The sequence below is a fragment of the Protopterus annectens genome, chromosome 8.part0 (genome assembly GCF_019279795.1).
Source record: "Protopterus annectens isolate FY-2018-M chromosome 8.part0, PAN1.0, whole genome shotgun sequence".
NCBI lineage: Eukaryota > Metazoa > Chordata > Ceratodontiformes > Protopteridae > Protopterus > Protopterus annectens.
Window position 1 is genome coordinate 513,868,484 of NC_056741.1, and position 24,170 is coordinate 513,892,653.

Genomic DNA, 24,170 nt, shown 5'->3' on the forward strand with positions numbered 1-24,170 from the left:
ACCAGGAAATGTTTGGCCAAAACAGGCTTCCACACTATGCAGTAGTACCCAAGGTGACAAATCCCACTGCAGTATATGTGTGGGGACAACTAATTGGGGGGGGGTCATAGGTCACAGGCATGGATGTCAGGGTGGGGGGGTCACATAACCACCTCTCACACCCAAACAGCAAGTCAGGTGTAGAAAACCACAGAAAATTGTCTGCTAAAGGCACACAAATGGCAGCAAAGCTGAATTAACCCTCTACAGACTCACACAGTGATAGCACAGTAGGACCTGCAGTTGCAGTAAGGCTATGAATGATAAGAAGACTGAAACTCAAATGTATGCCAGTACAATCTGATCTGGGCTCTTTACTGGTATGCCAACAGTCCCAAAGACAGGGCAGTATAGTATGGTAAATGGCACGAAAATGTAAAGCAAATAGCAGCACAGTCTGTGCAGATGTGTAGAGTTGACAGGTGTGCCTCCCATATACCCACACAAATGCAGTAACATATATGTTTGCATGGAAATAGCAACATAGCACATATTGGCAGGACTGTACCAATACACATGAAAATATGTTGCCTGTCTGCAATATGCAGGGGTCAATGAGCTATATGTACATGTGGTTAATACTGTCTGGATCTGACCAGCACATTCTCCTGGCAGTCATCTTGTACTGCCCTAGGTACAGTTCTGCCTTTGAGAGGGATATGTGCAGATAACTCCAGCACCAACTGTTATGCATGTCAGTGACAACCACTGCTCTGCCACTGACATACCTGGAAGTCACAGTGCTATGTGGAATATAGTACATGTATTGGTGACATCTTGACGGATGTGTAGCAGAGGTGCCAGGACTTTTGTGAATATAAGTGCTTTGTGGCACTGTTGGCAGTGGTCATTCTCAATAATCCTGTTTTCTTATGTTTGCTCTTACAAATAATGGACATGTCTGCACAGCTGAATGCACTCTGTAACCACAACCATAACTCCCAATGTCTGACAGCAAGATGCCTGAACAAGGGCAGACATAACAGTGGAATAAAGGCACAATGATAGGCATGTGTTGTAAATATTGCCCTTACATACTAAGAAAGTTGGTAAGGTGAGGGGTTTGCAGTAGCAGGAATGGTCTAAAGGTTATGTATTCTGAAACAGTAATGTCTGTATTATTTTGTAACATCACAATTCAATTATAGGTAAATAACTTGCCATAAAAACACATGTGTATGTAGAAAGGATGAAACCTCTAGCCAGACACCTGGACAACCTGCCAAAAAATGTACAGGTCAGAGGCATGCACACACAAGGATATGACATCTCAGGTTAGAAAGATACCAAGCAAGCAGAAGATCCCCAGCCAGGTTGCTGGACTGTTTACACAGCTGTGTGTCATTACTACACTGCCTGTAGCCACTCCTCACAAATGACCCTGTTGGGAAAAAATTTACATAGCTGCCATCATAATATTGGTCTATGCATCATACGACTAGTATTCCTCTGGTAAAGCCCTATAATGATCTGAGGATGTCTGGCACTAAGTAATGGCACAATACATTGCAGTTTAAGACTACAGGTATGTCAGAAGATATCTGCTACACAAAACAATTATCCTGATTCCTGAAGAAACTCCTGTGTACACCTGAGATGTATGGCTGTAGGACAGAAAACCCTGGATTGGAGTATACCTATCTTTGGAATGGAGTCCCACCCTAAGTATAGAAGGTCACACTGGGCATGCTCCTACACTTAGAGAATCACAGGACATGTTGGAACCCACATTGGAATACATCACTGTATTGTGTATATATGAACATGCATATAGACAGCTATGTACACCTAAACTGCCCCCCCACACACACACACACCCACACACACACACACACACACACACACACACACACACACACACACACACACACACACAACCAACAGGATTACCCTCAGCTAGCTGTAGGTGGCCCATATGTGATATATCTGCATCTGTTGCATCAGATACACACACAGACATATGGGCAACAGATAACATATGTCAAACATACACACACATAGATGTAGGGAACTGAGAGACAGACAGTGATACAGAGACAGACACAGGGGGACACAGAAAGAGTGAGTCACAAACACGAATACCCTGAATGGCATACAGTGATGTCCTGCAGTGGACAGTGGCATCCCAGTTGTAAACAGTTGTACGTGTCAGCATAAAAGGTGAGCCCTATTGTGTAACAGTACTAAGGTTGAGTTTATTTATTTTATTTTATGTATTTCCAGTTTGATAACTGGGGAGGTCCACTGGACCCAAAAGGCCCATTTTCAGTTGAGGCCCAGGACAAGCAGGCATAGAATCATACATTTGTACAAATTATTCATAGAATAATGCAAAAGAACACATACATATGAAATATGTGAATCGTATAATTTTTACAATCAAATTCAGAGAACAATTTGCATGTAGAGCCATTTGCACAGAGTAGAAATGGGAGCCTGTGCACAGTATTTAAATAGTAATTATAGTTATAATATCACATCACATGCCTGTGTGTTTGTGTGTGTGTGTGTGTGTGTGTGTGTGTGTGTGTGTGTGTGTGTGTGTGTATGTGTATGTTTGTATGCCTTCATAGGTCCAAGTATTAGGAGACTCTTTCCACTCAGTTCACTTCTCATTGCCCTATTCCACAAGATCTGCTGCTCTCATTTACCTTAGAAGAACCATTGTACACCAATCATACCTATAAGCTTTGTAACATGTGTAGCACTATAGTACAAATAACTAGATATGTAGGAGTTTTAATCTCAATACTAACAACTCTGTGTGTGTGTGTGTGCGTGTGTGTGTGTGTGTGTGTGTGTGTGTGTGTGTGTGTGTGTGATTTTGTTTTGTAGGTGAAACAGTTTTAGGCCATTCCCAACCACAACAATTCCCAGTGCCCCAGTGTATCAGTCATGCTGATGTCATTCCCCTAATTGTTACCTCTGGCTAGTTGACAGCTCTGCAAGCTCTGCAGTGTGTGTGTGATAACCGTGTAATACTATAGTACAAATCACTAGATAGACAGGGGTTCTAATCTCAGATCTAGCCCATGAGTGTGTGTGCATGTTTGTAAAATGTATTTTGATAATTCTCACACCCAGTGGCCTACTTTATCAAGCCTGCTGATGTCATTCTCCTTATCAGCACCTTCGGCCAGTTTTCAGCCAAGCAAGTTTTGTAGCATGTGTGATAACTGTGTAACACTATAGTACAAAAAACTAGACAGGCAGAGATTCTTCTCACAGATCTGGTAAATGTGCATGTGGGCTACATGTGTGTGTAAGTGTAAATGTTTGTAGGAAGAAGTTTTTTGATAAGTTACACATCCACTGGCTTACTTTATCAGTCATGCCGATGTCACTCTCCTTATATGTACATAGGTGTGTACTAGGCTAATGGCCCTGGAGCCATTACAAGCCTAGGCCATAAACCTGCCCTGCCATTGTGCCACCTGATGTTAGTTCCCAGTCCCCCATCAAGTAGAGCCACTGGAGTAATCCCTGGGGTCAACTTTCTATTACCCATCCATTCATCAAGATCTGTCTACAACAGGATCATCTAGGTGCTTTGCTTGACATGTATGGGAAGTCTATTCCAGGGCATTTGCAGTCTCTGGGTGAGGAACTTGTCCCTCCAGCATGTTATGTTGATTGTGGTAAAGAGGTTGAGGTTCCTACAGTGTGTAGTGCAGGGTGATTGGGATGTATTTAGATGTAGCATTTGTAAAATAGCTCGGTCAGACATAACTTTTCCAGTCAAGCAGAGATCACCTCTAAGTAGGTGATATGAGACAGAGAATAGCTGGGGTCGTTTGGGTCTGTCTGTATAGGACATGTGTTGAATCTCTAGGATCCTCATTGTGAGGTACTTCTGTGGCCTCTCCAGCTGTTGCAGGTGTCTACTAAGGTACATCCCAAATGGACCATTATACATGATGATTGGTCTAATGAGGGAAGACTACACAGAGATGATGACCTCTTTCTTCCTGGATGCAAACCCCTTGGTAATGACATGTGCCACATAGAAGGATTTCCTGACCACAGTGGCAATGTGGTGGTTAAAGGAGAGGTTGCTTTCAACCTGTGTTCCCAGATCTCTAATAATGCCTACAGTGTTCAGTGGGCTCCCATCGATGTGATACTTAGTGGAAACTGAGATTTTTATCAAAGGGGCTGATGATGCATTTTGTGGTGTTAAGCTTCAGGTCATGGTTTCCATAACAGTCAGTGGTCTCACTGAGGCCTTTCTGTAAGATATCTGCATCACTTAGAAGTTAATGTTGGCTCCCAGCTTGCAGTTGTTGGTAAACTTGGTCAGCCAGAGTTCCTTTGTGTTGGCCTGGACTCCTGAGAATTAAATGCTGAACAAGAGAATATCCAGAACTGATCCCTGTGGGCCTCTACTCGTGACTGGCTGGCAGTCTGACTTGGAGCTTGCTACTTTCACACTGTGTGTTCTATCTGTCAGCTGATTTGCAACCCCCCTAGTGATATAGGGGTTGATGATATTGTGTTCATCCCTAATTCCTGACCGAGGAATGGTATCAAGAGCCTTGGCCAGATTGATGTAGGCTGTATGCAGTGCCTTACTGTCATACACAGTTCTAGTGACTGACTCAAAGAAACCAAACAGGTTGAGCAGGCATGATCTCCCTTTCACAAAACCAAACTGTGTGGGGTTCCGAGTTACAAGATTACCTATATGTTTGTCAATCAGGTCCCTGATGATGTGCTCCATAGCTGTACATGTTAGACATGTAAGGCTAATAGACTGATAATTCCCAGCATCTGTAGTTGCCACACTTTTATGGAGAAGGATGACTGTAGCAGTGTGCCATTTGGGAAGGAAAAATCCTGAGGTGAGGCTGTGACTGAACAGAGCACACAGATGTGGTGCCATATTTCTCTGTTATTCATGTAGAACACAGTCTGGGATTATTTGGGGACCCTTGGAAGCTGTATTCTTACCTGTGGACAATGCAGGTGTAACCTAGGTGGAATACTCCTGGGCGCCTGGCATTCCTCTACCATTCTGACTTTTCCCCTGGGGGGAGAGAGGGGTAATGCTGGCATTAAAAGTGTTGGCAAGAATGTTGGCAATATCTGTTGGCACAGTATAGGAGGTAGCATTGTGCAGTATCTCAGAGCACATCTGGGTATTGGTGTGGAGGTTCTTGATATAACTATCAAAGGATTTGTGATTGTTGTCAGTGTCTGTTGCAATTCTGCCATCATAGGCAGCTTTAGATGATTCCATGAGGGATCTCAAGTTGTTGGTGAGGCTAGTAAGGGTGTTTTACCACTCTTGGGACTCCGCCTTTTTCTGAAACAGTTTCTTCCTTCTGTTGTACAGGTTATTAATGGTAGGGGACCACCAGATTGGTCTCCAGTGTTTGGAAATGAGTGTCATGGTTCTGTTGGGTATGGCTAGTTCCAGGCATTGATTTACATCTTTGTATAGTGCATTTGTGTATGATTCGGCAGTCATGCATGTATTTTTTATTGGCATGGGTGCTGTTCTTATGAGTCCAAAGTCAACGTTGGAAAAGCTGTTCAAGGTGGTTACCTTTGCAGGGGGTGTGGGTAAGATGTGGATTTCCATGGTGATTACTCTATGTTGGATCTGACCAGGTAGTGATTGACTACTGTTGTCAAACAACGGTCTCATATGTTAGTAGTCAACACAGGTCAAGGATGCTGCTTCCTCTACTGGGTGTAAGAAGGAGCTGGTCCAGACCATTGAAACTGATGTATTCCAGGAAGCATTGGGCCAGTGTATTGGTGCATGAGTATTTATTCCACTTGATGGAGTGGTAGTTGAACTCTCCTAGTATGTGAGTGTTGGGTTGGACCTTGATAGATTTCAGGGTGTTGAGGAATGTGGACTGAGAGTCTAGGGACATGGATGTGGACCTATAGCAGGCTATGACATGGATTGCACTATTACTCAATGTCAGTTGTACCTGACGAATCTTAGATGCATTATTCTGGGCTACTACTCTGGATGTGTGCATATCCATTATCAATATGGAAACACCACCTCCTTTGGAGTCATGGTCCATGTTTTGTGGCTGACAGGTGTGGAATGAGATGTAGGCTGGTTGTACAGGGGTGCTGTTGGCTGCTGTAAACAGGTCTACATTGCAGCACAAATGTCAATGTTCGCTGTTTTGAGGAGTGGTGTGAGTGGCTGCATCTCCAGATGTAGATGTCTAGTGTTGAGCAGCATGACCCTTAGATTGCATATATGTGTAGCTGTTGTGGTTACGGTGGTAATTTGATTTGGAACACTGACGAAAAGTTACTATAGGGGTGGCAAGACACTTAGCCAGTACCTGGAAACCCAGGGGTGATGGATGCAGGCCATCTGTTGGAAGCCATTGCAGTCAGTCAGTCTTCCTATCCCAAGCAGACAGATACTGGATCCCATGAGAGTGAAACCAGACACATAAGTCAATTGTTGAAGTCATTCATTTGTTGTTTGTACTTCATTGTCATTCAGGGTGACAGTAGTATACTGCTCAGGACTTCTGCCATACCTGCCTGGCCCAAATAATCTGAGAGCTGCACCATGTCTCTTCTCATATTGTCCATGGATGTGCATCTCAGGTCATCCACACACACATGGACAATGATAGAGTAAAGCTTGTAGTTGTTGTGGAGTGATCTGACTGGGTGTGTTATGTGTTGGACTCTGGCACCTCATAGAATGCTGACTGTTACCTCCTCCATGTTCAAACTAGTGAGTGGGACATCTGAGTGTCTCACAATTGAGTCACCAATGATTACTGTATCAGGCAAGGTGGTTAGCTTTTGGGGCTTAGGTTGAGAGGCACACTGTGTAGGTGAGATATGTGTCCTGTGGGTTGTGCTGTGTTGTGATGGTTGAGTGGGTGTCTGTCTTCGTGGTCTCCACTGTTTGGGTAAATGTCTATTGAGTGCCACTATGAAGGTGGGTGTGTGATTATTATTTGTATGTCAGAGCTGTGATAGTGTGTGTCCTGGAGGGGTATGTGTTCCATATGGTGTGTTGCAGGTGTTGACCCTTACTGTCTTGACCAGCTAGTCCAGTCTTTGCTTGAGATTGTATATCATCCAAATTGGTGATATAGGGGTATCTCTCATAAGTCTGAGTGTTGGGAGTTTAGAGGAGAGGGTTGTCTGTGTACATGAGGCAGTTGCAACAGTGCCTCAGAATGCCCAAGTTCACCAGGTTAATGGGCAAAATTACAGAGAACTGCACTTTAATTATGCTGGGATGGGTGATCATAACTGCTAAGTACTGGAGCTAATTCTGTGAGGAATGACAACTGTTGATGGCTCTCAGGTGTACTAGAATACTTGATAAATAAAACTGCTGAAGTGCAAAGCTATTAGGCTATTTGAAGTGCAGGAAAGGAAGAACTAGCAAGATCTAAGGAAAAAACTGAAGACAGACTTTCTGGCACCTTTAAAAGTTTATCTCAGCTGTGCAGTTATCAGCACCTTTGGCCAGTTGTCAGCCCAGTAAGCTCTGTAGCATGTGCGATAACTGTGTAACACTATAGTACTATAGTACAAATAACTAGATAAGCAGAGGTTCTAATCTCAATACTGGTAAGTGTGTGAGAATCATATACTGTCTGGGTTATACCATTTTGATTTGTGTACCACCCTGTAAATGTCCCATCACCCTACTTTACTAGGCCTGTTGATGTCATTCTCTTTAGAAGTACATTGGGACTAAAATAAATCACCTAAGCTCCGTGGTGTGTCTGATAACTGAGTAATACTATAGTAGAAATAACTAGATAGGTAGGGATTCTAATCTCAATACTGGCAACTGTGTGTGTGTGTGTGTGTGTGTGTGTGTGTGTGTGTGTGTGTGTGTGTGTGTGTGTGTGTGTGTGTGAGAATCATATACTGCATGGGTTATACCATTTTGATTTGTGTACCACCCTGTAAATGTCCCATCACCCTACTTTACTGAGCCTGTTGATGTCATTCACCTTAGAAGTACCTTGGGATTAGGATAAATCATATAAGCTCTGTGGTGCATCTGATAACTGCGTAACACTATATTAGAAATAACTCAATAAGTAGGAGTTCTAGTCCCAGTAATGGCAACTGTGTCTTTGGGTGAATATCATATCCTGTTTGGCTGTACTATCCACACCTGTTTACCACCTCCTGATGGCACTACTTTATATAGCATGGTAACGGCATCTGCCTCACATGCAGCATGTTAAACCATTATTCAGGTCATACCAGTCCTCTTTACAAATGTCTATGGATTATCCAGATATTTAGGTTCATAGGTGTGTACTAGGCTAATGGCCTTGGAGCCTTTACAAGCCTAGCCCATAGGATTACCCTGGCATCATGCCACCCGACATTAGGATTACCCTGGGATCATGCCACCTGACATTAGTTCCCAGTGTCTCTGTTGAGTAGAGCCACTGGAGTGATCCCCGGGGTGAATCTTCTGTTTCCCATGCATTCATCAAGATTTCTCTTGAAGATGGCCAGTGAGGTGCTCTGTTTGACATGTATGGGAAGTCTATACCATAGCATGGGCAGTCTCTGTGTTATGAACCTGTCCTTCCAGCATGTTTTGTTGATTGTGGTAATAAGTTTGAGGTCTCTGGAGCATGTGGCATGGAGGAATTGGGATTTCTTTCAACAGAGCTGGGTCAGACATGGCTTTGTAAGTCAAGCAGAGATCGTCTCGAAGTAGACGATATGAGACAGAGAATAGTTGGAGTTTTTTGTATCTGTCCATATAAGACAAGTGTTTAAGGCCTAGGATCATCTTTGTGATGTACTTTTGAGGCCTTTACAGTTGTTGCAGGTGTCTAGTGAGGTACATGCCAAATGGGCCATTGTACTTGATGATTGGCCTAATGAGGGAAGAGTAGAGGGAGACAAAGACCTCTTTCTTCCTGGATGCAAAACCCTTAGTAATGAGATGTACCACATAAAAGGACATTCTAACCACAGTGACAATCTGGTGGTAAAAAGAGAGGTTGCTGTCAACCTGTGTTCCCAGATCTATTATAACATCTTCTGTGTTCAGTGGACTACTATCGATGTGGTAATTTATGGGAACTGAGTTTTTCCCAGAGGGGATGATGACAAAATTTTTGGCATTGAACTTAAGGCCATAGTTCTGACACAATTTGTTGGTCTCAGTGAGGCCTTTCTTTCTTGGTGAGTTAATAATAGTATATAAGTATGATATATCATTAATTATCAACTGCACTCCAGTTATCATGCCAATGACCTGGCAGACTTCTGGCCATGTTATGCAGCTGTGGCCAGGGTTATAGGTCCACACCCTGGTAATTCTGTGCGAATCTGCACATATGCCAGTTATGTATGTCTGGTCATTGTGAACAGACTGCCAAGATTGTGCAGCAGTGTTGTGGATATATGTTTGTTGAGTTGGGTTGAGAGTGTAGCAGATGTGAGTGCCATACATCCTTTACCTATCTGACTCTGCATGCTGCTACAGTTGCTGGCAGTCTATCAGGTCTGTATGCTTGCAGGGGCTGAATGTGACATGTCCTGTAACACCTCAGGATTCCCAGTACACTGTGAATTGGGGCAATATATGTAGAGGTAATGCATGAGTGACAAATGGTATGTGGTTGCTCACACAGTATTACACTGCCGTGTTCAGTTTGCTTACTAGTGTGTCGCTGTGACTGTGGTGCACTTGTTTGGGGGTATGCACTTGCACACCAGGGTCTGTTTTCCACTAGTGTTACATCCCTGGGGTGCCTGTTATATTTGCTAATGTGTGTGTACAGCCCCAGAGCTGGACCTGGGTACTTTTATGTCAGTCTGATTGTAGTTTGGGCATTGCTTGGTAGTTCAGTGTAGTTTCCCTAATGTTGTGTTATGTCCACATATTCGTAGGATGTCCAATTGTCCAGTTGTCTCTTTGGTCTGGTTCCCATAACTGTTATGTATGCATGACACATCAATGGGAGAATGTGGGGATTGAGGTCATTAACTAATCAGATTCAGTTGAGTCCTGGATTGCCCACACCCAGCCATGGGTTATTGCTATAATACAATGACATTATTCAAGAAAAAACAATACTTACCATTCATAAATAATGTCATTGAGTAATGCCTCCATGCTGCCCTTCCACAGTTTTCCAGTATCCTGGGGCATTTCTGATGTACTGTGCATCCGTGATGGATGTGTTCCCACACTTACGCAGTACATCAGTGCTGTGCAGAGGTAGGAACAGTGATAGGAAGATCTACATTGCTTTTTTTAACATATCTCGGTATGTTATACGAGTTGAAGAACTCATAACATAGTGAGATATATTAAAAAAGCAACAAAGAACTTCCTTTCTCTGTTGAAAGGAAGACCTCCTATACATGTTTTTATGATATCTTGCTATGTTATACAAGTTCTTCAACTCGTAAAACATAGCGAGATATGTTAAAAAAGCAACAGAGATCTTTATTCCTTCGTTGCTATCTCTGCAGAAAAAAACAAACAAACAAAAGGAGATACACAAACAGAAAAAAGTCTGGGCAACTGGACCTTTTGCCGTTAGTATACTCTATGATTTACAACGGGCACTCTATAGGGCTGGCCAATTAGCGTACTCATTTTTGTATGTTAATGGACAGTCATTGTATAATGTAAAATAATATTTACATCCACATCATAATTTTACGTTTACCTTCCATGACATCCCCTTATGTGCTTTCATTACATTATATTCTTGTATGATTATACTGTATGAGGTACATGTGTTTATATGAGGGGTTCACATCTTTTCTACACTGACATCTCACTTTGGAACTGCTGCACTATCCTGGTTGACAAAAAATTGTTGCTACATAATTTATGTTTACTAAAATAGTTTTAACACTACTTTCACATGGAAAAATAAGTTGCTTGTTTTGGGATTCATACCATGCCTGCATATAAAGTTGCAACTCTAACCACTAAACTATATTGAATTGGAAATTTTACCTGTCTAGTTTCATTTACCTCCTGTGGGATGTTTAAGTGATGCTAAGAGGAAAGCCATAATGTACACACCCACTTAGCTACATGTACACATTCATTAGGGTATTAAAAATAAGTATATATTATTATATTTTTAGGTTACATGAGTGTACTGTGGTGTTCTGAAAACTACTTGGGACTGTATTCATGAAATACTGGCATGATTGGGCTTTCTGGCTTCTTTGTGTGTTTCATGCTGATACATGACATATTCTCTTTCAACTTTGTGTGTTTCTGGGCTGTGCTTGTGCTTTTTAAGTTTTGGGGGATTTATCCCCTGTTATGTGTGCATTTGCACACATTTCCTGATTTTGCAGGATGCAGAAATGCTGTACTGTGCTTTAGCAATACAGGAGGGTGTGTCACAGAAGCTGGGACGCACCCTCTGTACTGCTTTGCTCTTGCCGTTTTAATTTCAGTGTCTGCGGACACTGAAAGATCAATTTTACATTTCAGTTTTCACGGACACTGAAATACTGGCATAATATTAGAGCAAAGCTTTAATATTATGCCAGTATGGCTTAGAAAGTTGCTGTATGGCACTTTCTGAGTGCAGCGGACTTGTTTAGTGTCCATGCACTGCTCGGACATGCCCCTTTTGATCGTACACAGTTTGTGTCTGTGTAGGTTAAACAGCATATCTTCATGCATATGCAAGGTGTGCTGCTGTTCTACAAGGACACAAACCACTACATGCGGTTATAGCACTATTCCTGCACAGAGTTTAATAAATCCTGGGGTGAATATGACAAGAAACTCAAGTCACATACAGTATGCATGCACAAAAATGGTATAACAAGCAAATAATGAAACATTTATACCATATATGTACAATGCAGATGTTAGGACAAGTAAGAAATTATATCATAGCGTTCTTTAATGCAAATATTTAAAAATAGTGTATACAGAGATTTACAAGGAGACTATAGAAAGCAGGTGGAGGAGGTGAACCTTATCTTGTATTGTGATAAATAGTATATTTAACTTCTTCTTGTAGCAACTCTTTCATGGCAGATTCAATTTGTTCCAATGTTTGTCAATTTTTTTACCTGACTGGGGAGGCGGTTCCATATTACTTGTCCTAATCTAGAGAAGTCTTTTTCACCTATTGTGGTTCTGAATTTTGGGGTAGTCAGAGAAAGCATCTCATTTCATTATTTCTTAATGTGGAAGTTTGTTCCCTTGTTGTAGAAATGCTTCATTTTAGTGGAGGACAGCAGCCAAGGTTAATTATTTTAAATAACAATGTTGCATGAAGCAGTGTGGCTCTTTGTTACAACCAGTTAAGGTTTTTTAGTAAATTGCAGTAATGCATTTCTATATCTGCTAGCAGGACAAAGCGAATTATTTTATTTTCTACTATTTCCATTATGTGTTGTATGGGGAATACAGGAGTTATAGGGGTAGTCCATGTGCAAGTTTTGGAAATAAAACATTTTTGACTATAACTTCTTTAACCTTATAAGGTAGCAGACGAGAGATGCAGTAGCATAGTTTGAAGTGTGATAGGACTTTGCAAAAGGTGTTTTCACTGTGTGTCGAGTAAAAGTGAGAGAAGGCCCCAATGTGTGACCTAGGTATTTTTGGTGGATTGTATTAGGTATACTGTTTACTATATGGTCTTTCAATAGCATTGGTGACAGGTAGAAAGACTTTGAGGTGTAGCAAGTTTTAGTGCTGCAACAGGTGATACACTCTCTCTGGCACAAACTGTTATAGATTGCTGACACTGCATTATAGCATAAGAGAGGGTCTGCATTACTGACCATGTTGTCCTTTGTATGACATGTTAAACCAAGCTCCCTTCTTCTTGAGATAGTGGTAGCTCAGGTGGATGTAAAAGAGCCCACGGCACCTATTCAAAAGAGTAGAGGTCCTTTCTTTATATACAAAAAAGAACTCTGATTTACAAAATGCTTACATATTTGTGAATGTTTTCAAATGTACAAATAGATAGATATACAAATGCACAGTAGGATGATTAGTGATGCTGCTCATGCGGGTCTGATTCCAAAACACATTGTGCTCACACAATGTAACTCAAATGTGAAAAACAGCCATGCCATCTCCATTACTAAAATCCTCAGTGCATTCTTTCTGGACCCCAATGAGGTCAAGCAAATACTATGGAGTATGGCGAAATCTGCAAAACTGAAACAAAATCATATAAAAATGCAGCCTATCAATATACTGCAAAAGGCTGTAGTAATGCATTTCATAAATGAGGCTGTGGTTGTGCATCCTAGAAGGCAGCCAGTTAGATTCAGAGCAAGGCTGCAACTAACTATTTGTCAGACCAGCAAATAATTGACAGATACCAACCAGACAGACAACTGGAGCAGGCTGTCTGCAACGTTTGTCCCACAGATGTCTGTGCAGACCCTGTGAGGAAACCCCATATCTCTTGAAACCAAAGTGTGACTCTGCCACACATGAGGGATTCTGATGGAGTATCAAAGGCAGCTGTCAGTCATATCCTGGCAAAATTCCTGGAAGCGTTGTGCTGCAAGGTGGATGCCTACATGCACTTTCTATATACCGCATAGAGCAGAGAAATGTAATGCACCATTTCTATAACACTGCAAACGTCCCAGATGTACTCAGTGCAATAGATTGCATTCATACATAGTTATCAAGATACCAGCATATCCTGAAGCAGATAAATACATAAACCAAAAGGGATAGATATCCATCAACTGCAGAGTTATGTGTGCAGCAGATGGCAGCATAACAAACATCATGACAACACACCCTGTAAGTGTCCATGATGCTGTCATTTAGAGGGAAAGTGGACTCAGGGCTGTATTCCAGCAAGGAGAACTACCTCAGTGACTGCTACTAGGTAAGTACAGGAACAAAGCTAGGATGCAAGTTAAGGATACCCATCTCAGCAATATCCATTCTTACCAAAAGTGTTTTAATTCCCCATAACAAGTGTCTGTTGTTATCCATTTGAGCTATGGGTAAGGACCCCATACTGTGAACCAGCAAACCCTGCCCTGGATACCTACAACAGAGCACACACAACAACCAGAAACATCACAAAACATGTGTTTGGTGTATTGAAAGCTAAGTTGTCTGAACACATCCGTGGTTGCACTGCAGTACACACCTGAGAAGGCAGCAAAGATTATAACAGTGTGTGCCATGCTGTACAACATGCTTACCAGAGCACATGGAGGCCTTCCAGCTACAGCTGTGTGAATTATCCCAAGAACCTCAAATGTATGAAGAGGACATCCCACATGTATCAGAGAAGGAGCAGGATGATATATGGGACAGTAGTCAAAGGCATAGGCAATGTAGGGTGTGACCACAAGTGCAGGCCAAGGTGACACAGCAGTGTCTAACCTACATATCTGAGTCATAACAAGCCACATCTGCATGAGTACACAGATTGAACATTGATGTTCAGGTGTTGCCCCACCACAGCAACTCAGATTGCATCTGAGGGCAAATATCCAGTAGAGGTATACATTGGGCATCACACACAACATAAGCATAACATATCCTAACATGAACATATGCAAATGTGTTAAACACAGATCATCACCTTAGGTCACAACTGACACAGCTATGCAAGTCATGATCAGATTGTTGTATCACTGTATGGAAGACAACGAGGGACACACATCAGTACTATACATACATAACTGCACCATAAGATAACATGAAAAAAGAGAATCATGCAGGACATAATGCAGAAATTTTAACTTCTGAAAACAAACATCAAAGTACTGTGGTATTGCAATGATATGAGCTGGCTATGTGTACTACACTGTTGGACATACTGTAACACAGTCTTGGGTGACCTTGTCAATATCTCACACCACAGTCCACCATGCCCTGACCACATATGGGCATATCTTGCCCCACATTGGATATGGATGGGGTTACAATGCCATGTTGAGATGATGGAGAATGAATGTGGATTAATGACCTTATAACTGGTAGGACCTTAGCAGATGTGCCAGCAGTTGAATTCTTTGCAGGGTGGACAACAGACAGTGATTTTCAATGGCCAGTGGTGGTTCTGCAGACAGGTGGCTTGGTTCTCACAGGTTGCAATCTGCTGTCTACAGTCAGGGAAAACAGAACCCTGCTGGTAGCATGATATGATGCAGTACCATAGAGGCAAGTGCTTCCACCATTCATGATACAGCTAGCAGACACTCATTCTGAGTGGCCACTGCAACCATAATCTCACCATGTTTGTGCTCTTGTCCTTCATGTATGACACATAGCTGGTGTGACACATGATCTATGGCATGGGCAAGTGCATGGACTTCTGAACAATGCCATTGCTGTGACTGTTCATTTGTCTGCATCAGGCAGCAGGCACTCTCTGACACCTAGCCATGTGCAACACCTGCTCGCCTACAGATACATTGATCTCTGTTTCTGGTTGTTGTGTGGAACAGCCAGCAGCAGTGCTCTCACCTATCGTGTGTTGGTCAATGGCCTCACTCTGTTCAACATCCAGTGTGACAGCATCCTCTGAATGGATAGACAAGTGGACCTCTACATCTGAGGCTACTTCTGCTCCAATGCCACTGTCAACCTCATGGGTGGACTGTCAAGCAACTCAAGGTCCTATGTGCCAGGGACTGTACCACCATGCTGACACACATATTGAACACCATCATGATCACTGATTGGGCTGCTGGATGATACAGATAGCTGATGTGCTACAAGATACAGAGACACAGATCAGGGCAGTGTGGCTACATTAATATGACATATATATTTCACAGCAATGCTACAAATAATGACTTAACTTGCAGTCTACTGTATGTATATTTCACAGAATGTGCATACAATAAGCATATAATCTCTTTAGATGGCCAACATACATGACATATGTGATCCAAACAATAAATAAATACATAAATAAATAACACACCTGGCAAGCACTCATGGGAAGATGGTGTTGTACTGGGATGAACTCCAACTAGTGTAGAAAAAAACAGTTACTGATCACATCATTTACACCAATAACCAGGAGAACACAGTTAAAACATACAGAATGTGTGAGATACACATATCACTAATACATCCACTTCAACCACTTGAGGACATTGATGCAGACCAACTTAAAGATGGTAAGAAGGACACAGTATTAATGCAGGTCAACTACAGGATTAACAGCAAGGACAGGTATGAAACATAAGTAATAACATACCACTGACAGACTCATGCTGTGGAGAGGTTGTGGATTGTACTGTGGATCCTGAAGTGAGAAAGTAAAGAGAAAGACAGCACAGTCATGTACTTATCAAAAAGAATACTGACAGCATCACATGTACAACACAGTAACATGGGCTGCAAATACACATGCGATGGATGTTGTCAATGTACACCAGATGGGCAAATGTGCCAAAAATATCTGGTATCATGTGTTACACATTGTTGAAAGATATGATAATGTTGTTCTAACATACCTGGTCTGTCTGCATTTGAAAATGCATGGATTTCCCTTCCACTGGATGTACCTGTACTGTGAAATGGCAGGGTAACAACAGTATAACAGTAAACAGCAGTGTCAGGAAATGAGGAGGAGGCACTAAAAAGGCAGTGTTAACAGCAACAGTACAGAGACACTCATCGGCCTTGGTGTAGGCCCAGACTAGATGGACTTATGAATAATAATGCAAACATCATTACAAATGTTGTTAGGACTGATCTGTCTGTAACTCAGATGTGTCAATACATGTAGTTATACATATGCTCATCATCCTCATCCTGTGTTTTAGTGTGTTCATGTCTCAACTCTGCTGCTTTACATCAAACATAGCAATAGATGAATATGCATGCTACGGCAATGTGCAGTGATTGTCAAAATACACATCCCTGTAATGAAAATAAACACATACATGGCCATCCTGGAACCCCAGCCTCAATTCCACCACCAGGACATTAATCCCCTCTTCTATGCAATGAGGACAGAAATGTTGTGATGTCATCAGGGTGATCGATGCCATTGGTGCCATCTTTTGATCTCTCATAAAGTGTCACTCTTTTGGCTGCAAAAACAATCATGTTCGAGCAGCACTATTTACAGACCTCATAGCATCGGTTGTGGCCTCCAACTGCATTTATTATGTTGGTGAGGTCCATCCAGATTTAATTTCTCCAAACAGTATCACCTGAATGGCCTAGGATTTTCCTTCCATATTGCTGCAGATCATCAGTTATGATGTAATTTTCTTGGGAGAGAAGTTGTCAGCCCTAGGACAGTTGGCCATCTCAAAGAAAGTGGTATACACATGATAATATGCATGTTTAAGCCCATTTATGCATTCCATACTGTGAACAGCATATGTCATCATAAACATTATGAATTCCAGTTAATTAAAAATGTCTATATAACACTCTGTGTGATGAATGCTAATGTGACTTATTATTAGTAATAACAATGCCTTCATACATAACACTGGTAAAATCATCATAACATATAGTAATATATTTACAGTCTGGGCGTAGGATTAGTACCCCTGATAATACATATATATTTCATGGAGGTTCAAAGCAAACAGCATTAGGCCATCTGAGCCTGCTTGTATGTTACATTCAAATACTACAATAAATAACAATCTGAAGAACTCCTGGAATGAGTGTGTAAACCTCAAGATCTGAAGACAGGTCACAGATAGTAAGGATGCATAGTATATTGAGGCCGTACTAATAATACCTTTGTAAAGAATCATCATTGAAGACATATCTGTAACAGCAACCGCACATGTTAATGACAGTTTTATTAAGAGATAAAAATATATATATATCCCTAAAATCAACATCACACACTTAGTACAGATAGTATCAGAATCTGTAGCTTTCCTTAGTTATACCCCAGAGTGCAAGGAATTACCAGTGAAAATTGTGGATGATCTGTAAATCATCCTTCACATACTGTTAACATTTGCAGTAGAAGTCTGTCTATACAACTGCATATGGGACTGAAATAAACTATTTAGAAGGACAACACGTGAATGCATAAAGTTCAAGACAGCATCACTCCTGTCACTTATGGCAGCCTCTGTTAAAATTACCGTTTTGAGTAAAGATGAATTTCATGAGAGAGAGATTGGTATAATGGTTAAGATATTTGCCATGCAGCCTTCGATTCTCACATGGGTTAATTAGCTAGGCTTAAAATGGCCCACAAGGACAGTGACCCTAGTACTAACCTTTGAATATGTACCTTTTGAAATAAGTAACTCTAACAGATGTACTAAGCACTACAGCAGAAATTCTTCCAATTGCCAATGTACCTCACCGAATCACAGAATCAAAGTGCACCCTGTGTGCACCCAACTTAAAGTACCATTTGCGCCATACATAATTAATGAAGTTAATTAAAATTCAAGGTTTTGGAATCCCATGAATGCACATCTGTGTAAATTGCTGTCATGTGCCGAAACACCCAAGTGTACCAGATAAACACCCAATAGGTATTGATAAATGGTACCATGTGTGGCACGTCCATTATCTTCCGATGTTCTTATAACATGACATCACTGTCACTTCCAAATATTGAGTTTGATATATTTACTGAACAGACCACTGCTAACTGCAAACTGAGTGGTACCTCAGTGAACATTGTTGTGTTTTTGTGTTTTTCAGATTTCTTCTACTTGAGGATCATGACGGCTACTTTTAGGAGGTTGAGGCATGTCTGTGCACCCAACTGGACTGATGAGGAGATGACTTAGATGTTGACTATGTACACCATATTGGAGCAGACAATGAAAGACAGACCCAGAAAGTTTGCAATGATCGGTATGTGGAACCAGATCATGAGGGAGTATTGACAGAGGATGGGGTCTACCACACTTAAGTCCAGATTTGTCGCAACTATGATGACCTGCATCGGAGATACACAAAGGAGCTTAGAAGGAGGGTCATCAAGGTGTGGAGGCAGCCTGTAGATCCCTAAAGTAAGTACCCATATAATAAATCTATCTGAGTATTGCTATCGTTTTAACAGATATTTCTCTTTACTATATATATATATATATATATATATATATATATATATATATATATATATATAGAGCAGGTATATGTTTTTTATAATTATATATTAGCTTCTGTTATAATTAGTTCATGGAGACAATTAAGTGGACTTGATAAATACTGTCCTCTTAACTATTGGTTTGATTCCCATGTTGTTAATTTATTTAATAATGTGTATAATATCAATAAGCATGTCCTTTGTAGATGTACATATGTTTTACAGCATCTAACTATGTAATTTGACATAGCCACTGTTCTCATGTATCACAGATGCCTATAGCACCTAGGCCACAGATGACTGCACATTTCATAGTTTTCCATTATAGTCCTTCTGTATCCCTTAAGAAGTAGTAGCACAACATTGCGAGTCCACAGATAGAATTTATTAATACACAAATAGTTAAGCGCTTACATCAAACAGTATGACTTTGACGAAGCAACGTTGTGCTACTACTTCTTACTGGTTATACTTCAGCACTTCAACACCATCTGGTTGGATTTTGTTGGTTATTTGGTGTTTTGTTGCTATGGGGTCCCCAGACTCTTTATTGCTCTCTCCTATTCTCTTATTGTCCTTCTGTATCCCTTATCGGATCATCAAAAGTTGAAATGCGAACACGTATATAACTTGCTTACATCATTCTCCTAAACAATTACACAGCCATGTTTTTTTAATTGAAGTAGTATACACATAAGTTTTACTTATGTGTTGATAACTGTTATTTCTTTACTATGAAAGGCCTAAAAATTGTATGCATTTTCTGTATTCATCCATTTACTACAGGATTTCTAAGAAACATCTACATTACCCGTTTTCTGTGATTGAACTCTTGCTGAATATTAACTTGGCCTGTAAAGCAACTGCCCAGCATGTCTAAATTTTGGCATGTTGTGGGTTCCAAACCACATAGGGGAAACATATGTCTGTACCTGTTACCTTGGTTAATTTCACTCCTAGCATTTGTTTGGAGAACCAGATTGCAATACTTTATATTAATGTTTATGTTTTGCATGCTAATAACGCACTGATATAGTCTTTGAATTTCTACAAATATGGCCATAATCTGAAATGCTCTGATAATATCTGCTGTTGAACAACAGTATTTAGAGAGCAGTACCTGTTTGTTAAAGAGGAGCATGTGCTGACTATTAGTGCAGCTTGTAATGAAACAGGCCAGCATGTCTGCATTATGGTCTGCTGTGTGTTCAGATCTGAAAAGGGAACACATATATCTGCAACCATTATTGCTTTGATATTCCCACAGTATTTATTTATAGAAGTATATTACACTTTTTATATTAACGTACATTTTGAAAGTAGCTGCGGACAACTTGGCTATTCATCAAATTCCTACTAGTATATCCATAATCGATAACATTCCAGTAACATCAGCTATTTAACTGCAGGGGCAACATAACTTGCTAAGTCCTGTCATATGTCTGAGCAAATTTTTGATTACAATTGTCTACTTTTTAAAATGCAATGAAGGTCTGCTTTATCATGAAATACTGACGTCAATAATAGAACAATCTCCTCAGGTTTTGAATGACGGGGATGGGCAAGCTTACAGTTAAAATGAAGACCAGGGAATATGTATGTATTTTCCCAATGATGTGCAATTTAACAAGGAATAATGGTCCTCACACATACCTTTTTGTGTCTTTAATGTACAGCAAAATATATGGTTCTGTTCACAGAGGCTGTATGCTATATACACTTTCACACTGTCTGAGGAATGTATGCCCTGCATTATTTATTTATATATTTATTTATGTATTGATTGACATTTGATTACCGGGAAAGTCCGACTGGGTAGAAGCCCATTTTCAGTGAAGTCCTGAGGAAAAAAGCTCCATATTATTGCAACACATTTTAAGAACTATAATTTTACAATCTTCAAAAATAAAACAAAAACATCTGCAGTTTAACTAAAAGTAGCAAGTTAGACATAATATAAAAACATTGGTTAAGAAATGATACAAGTTATATGACAATCATTTAATATCTCGAACATTTTTAGACAGTTTGTAGAGAAAGTAATTCAGTTTGTTTTTAGCGATTCTTTTGGGCTTATTCTAGTAGCAACAGCAGCCTCCATACAGCCATTTACATGGTTGCAATGGGGATCTATGAACAATTCCACCTAGGTTGTTGCATATATAAGGTTTGGGATGGGCATTGAACTTTGACAAACTATCACTTAATAGGATGCAGTTTGCTTCATAATAGTCCCCTAACAGTTAAAGGGTTTGGTGTGGTTTCTGGGTTTATTTTTGTTTTGAAGGAGACAGCTTCATGCTTTGACCTCACCATTGAGAACGTGACATGGGAGGGTGGAGAGTTGGAGTGGGGGTCAGTGGTCTCCCATATTGGGGAGTGCAAGGTCCAGTACTTTTGACCCTCTGGTGAGTGTGCACATCATCTGGTCAATGTTATTTGTGTTAATAAAGTCTAAGAAACATTGTGCATGCTAGTATGAGACAATAAATGTTTCCCAGTCTACAGAGGTGTAATTAAAGTCTTCCATGAATAGGTATGTAGTTTAATAATGAGTGTTTCCAGTAGGTCTTGGTATGAGCTTTGGGATTCTAGGGACAAAGAGGATGACCTGTAGCTTACTGGGATGTGGTGTAGGACATTGTCTATGGTGATTTGAATGAGGATAAATTCCAGGGCATCATCCTGTTTATCCAATCTAAACTTATGCTTGCTGCTAATATAGATTATGATTCTGCCACCTTTTGTCCCTGCCCCTGTAGCTGAAAATATTTGGAAGCCTAAGAGAGACAGTTAAAGACCATCTTTTGAATGTAACATTGTTAACCATGTCCTCACACACTGACAAATATTTACTCCCTCTGGAAAGACAACAGAAACTAATCTAATTATTGAGATCAATAATGTTTTTTGTACTGTAACATCATCCTTAGTGAAGGTTGAATGCTGCTCAATGCAAAACAATGTCTCTCTTCATGTAGCGTAAGGAAAATGTCTCAATTATTAACACACATGTGTACTATGATAGAATCATACTGGCACCTGTGGTGTAGTGAATTAAGTGTATGCTTGGTTCCAGAAAAGCAGCTGACTGTTATCTTCTCCTTGATCATTCAGGTGAGTGGTGTATGTTTGTGTTATCCTTGGTATTGTGTTTACTTGGCTTATATGCTTTGCTCTTGGGGCTCAACTGGGTGCGAGTATATGTGTGATTTGTTTGGTGTTGCTTTTGGTAAGTGATGTACAGATTGCTGAAGATAGACTTAGGGGTTAGTAGGGCTTTGAGATTTGAGAAGGTTGCTTTTTAATGCTTAAGCATAAGTTGGTCTATGTTTGTAGTGGATACTATGGGTGTGATGGATGTAGTGTATATGTTCTTGACAGCCTTCTTTGTATGCAATATTTTTGCCTGAAATCAAACTATGTATGTTCATCTCTCCCATACTGCATTTTTTCTCTGAGGATTACATGGTTGTCTGAGAATAGGAAACTACTGCTACACTGTCTTAGGATTCCCATATTCAGGCACAGAATTCTAATATATTGTTTCTTACACTTTGCAGGTTAAGGGTTGTAATATTAAGTGTTTTGTATAAGTTGGAAGGACTGGAAGTAGAAGGTTCAGGTTCTGGGTTTGGGTGGACATCTCCAGACTGGCATAGCTTGGATTGCATATGTGAATAGGGGAGAGGTGGCTGAATTCTTTTAGGGCAACTGTTGAGAGGTATGTTGTTTTGTGTAACTTCTCCTAGAGGAAGTCACTTGTATTTGACATATAGTAATGTATTTGGGTAGAATAGGCTGGGGAATATGTCCGATTAACTAGAGAGAGTTAAGGATTGGGTACAAGTTCTACATACAGACCTGAGTGGTATGAAGGTAATGCGTAGTGATGTTAAATGAGTTGGAATACAGAGACATAGGACCAGGAGGAGGAGTAAATGGAGAGGAGAATTTGTACGAGACCTAATGGATTGAGTATGGAACTATGATAGAGGAAGTAAGAAAGTAATAGTAGTAGTCAGTTAGGAATATTTTGTGATGAGTAGTTGTATTTAATTAGGTGTGACTATGCAGGGTCTGAGAAAACAGTAAGGGTGTTTGTGATTGGGTGAGAGATGAGATTGGAAAGGTGGTTTTGATTGGTTGATGCTTTTGGATGGGAGGGATTTTGCTAAGCATAAATGTAATTAATCTGATGGTGGTTGGGAATGGGGATGGGGTAGGGGACTGGAATATGCCTGAGTGTAGCGAGGGTGAAAGGAGGGGCTGACCCATGCAAGGTGGAGACTGGTTTAGAAAAAAACAATTAAAAGTTCAGGTAAGATGTAGGATAGAAACCATAAGGTGAGATGGTCAGGAAGAGTGGTGAAAAAGTAGGATAACAGAGAAAGACAGAAACAGTGACAGACAGGAATTAGAGAAGAGACTAACAGAGGTATAGACATTGAGGAGAGAGTGTGCTGGGAAGGAGAGCGTGCAGCAGACCTAACAGGAGAGAGAAATAGAGAAGGTTGTAGGGCTATAGGATGCAAAGTCCAAGCCCATATAGTGTGCAGTAGAAGGAGAGATAAAGAAGGAAGGTTAGGGCATAAATAGAAGGGACTTGATACCTTAAGTTAAGAGGGACTGGAGGAAAGTAATGGTGATGTACGATGGACCATTGGGTTAGAAGAAAAAAAAAAACATGTTTCCATTTAGAAAGGTGGTACAGTTTAAGACTTAAACATACATTAACTTTGAAATAGTACTAGTGCAGGTAATAGTTTGAAGCGTCCAGCAGGTGGTAAGATGTGATTCCATTCTGGAATGGCATTTTGAGGTTTGGATGTTACTTATTTTTCCATAAAACTTCTGGCTGGCTATCTTTTTCCATAAAACGTCTGGCTGGCTATCTTTTTCCATAAAACTTCTGGCTGGCTACCAGTGTCAAGAAGTCAAGATTGAGTGAGCTACACTAACTTTGAAATAGTACTAGTTCAGGTAATAGTTTGAAGCATCCAGCAGGAAGTAAGATGTGATTCCCTTCTCTAGTGCCATTTTGTGGTTTGGATGTTACTTATTTTTCCACAAAACTTCTGGCTGGCTATCAGTGTCAAGAATTCAAGATTGAGA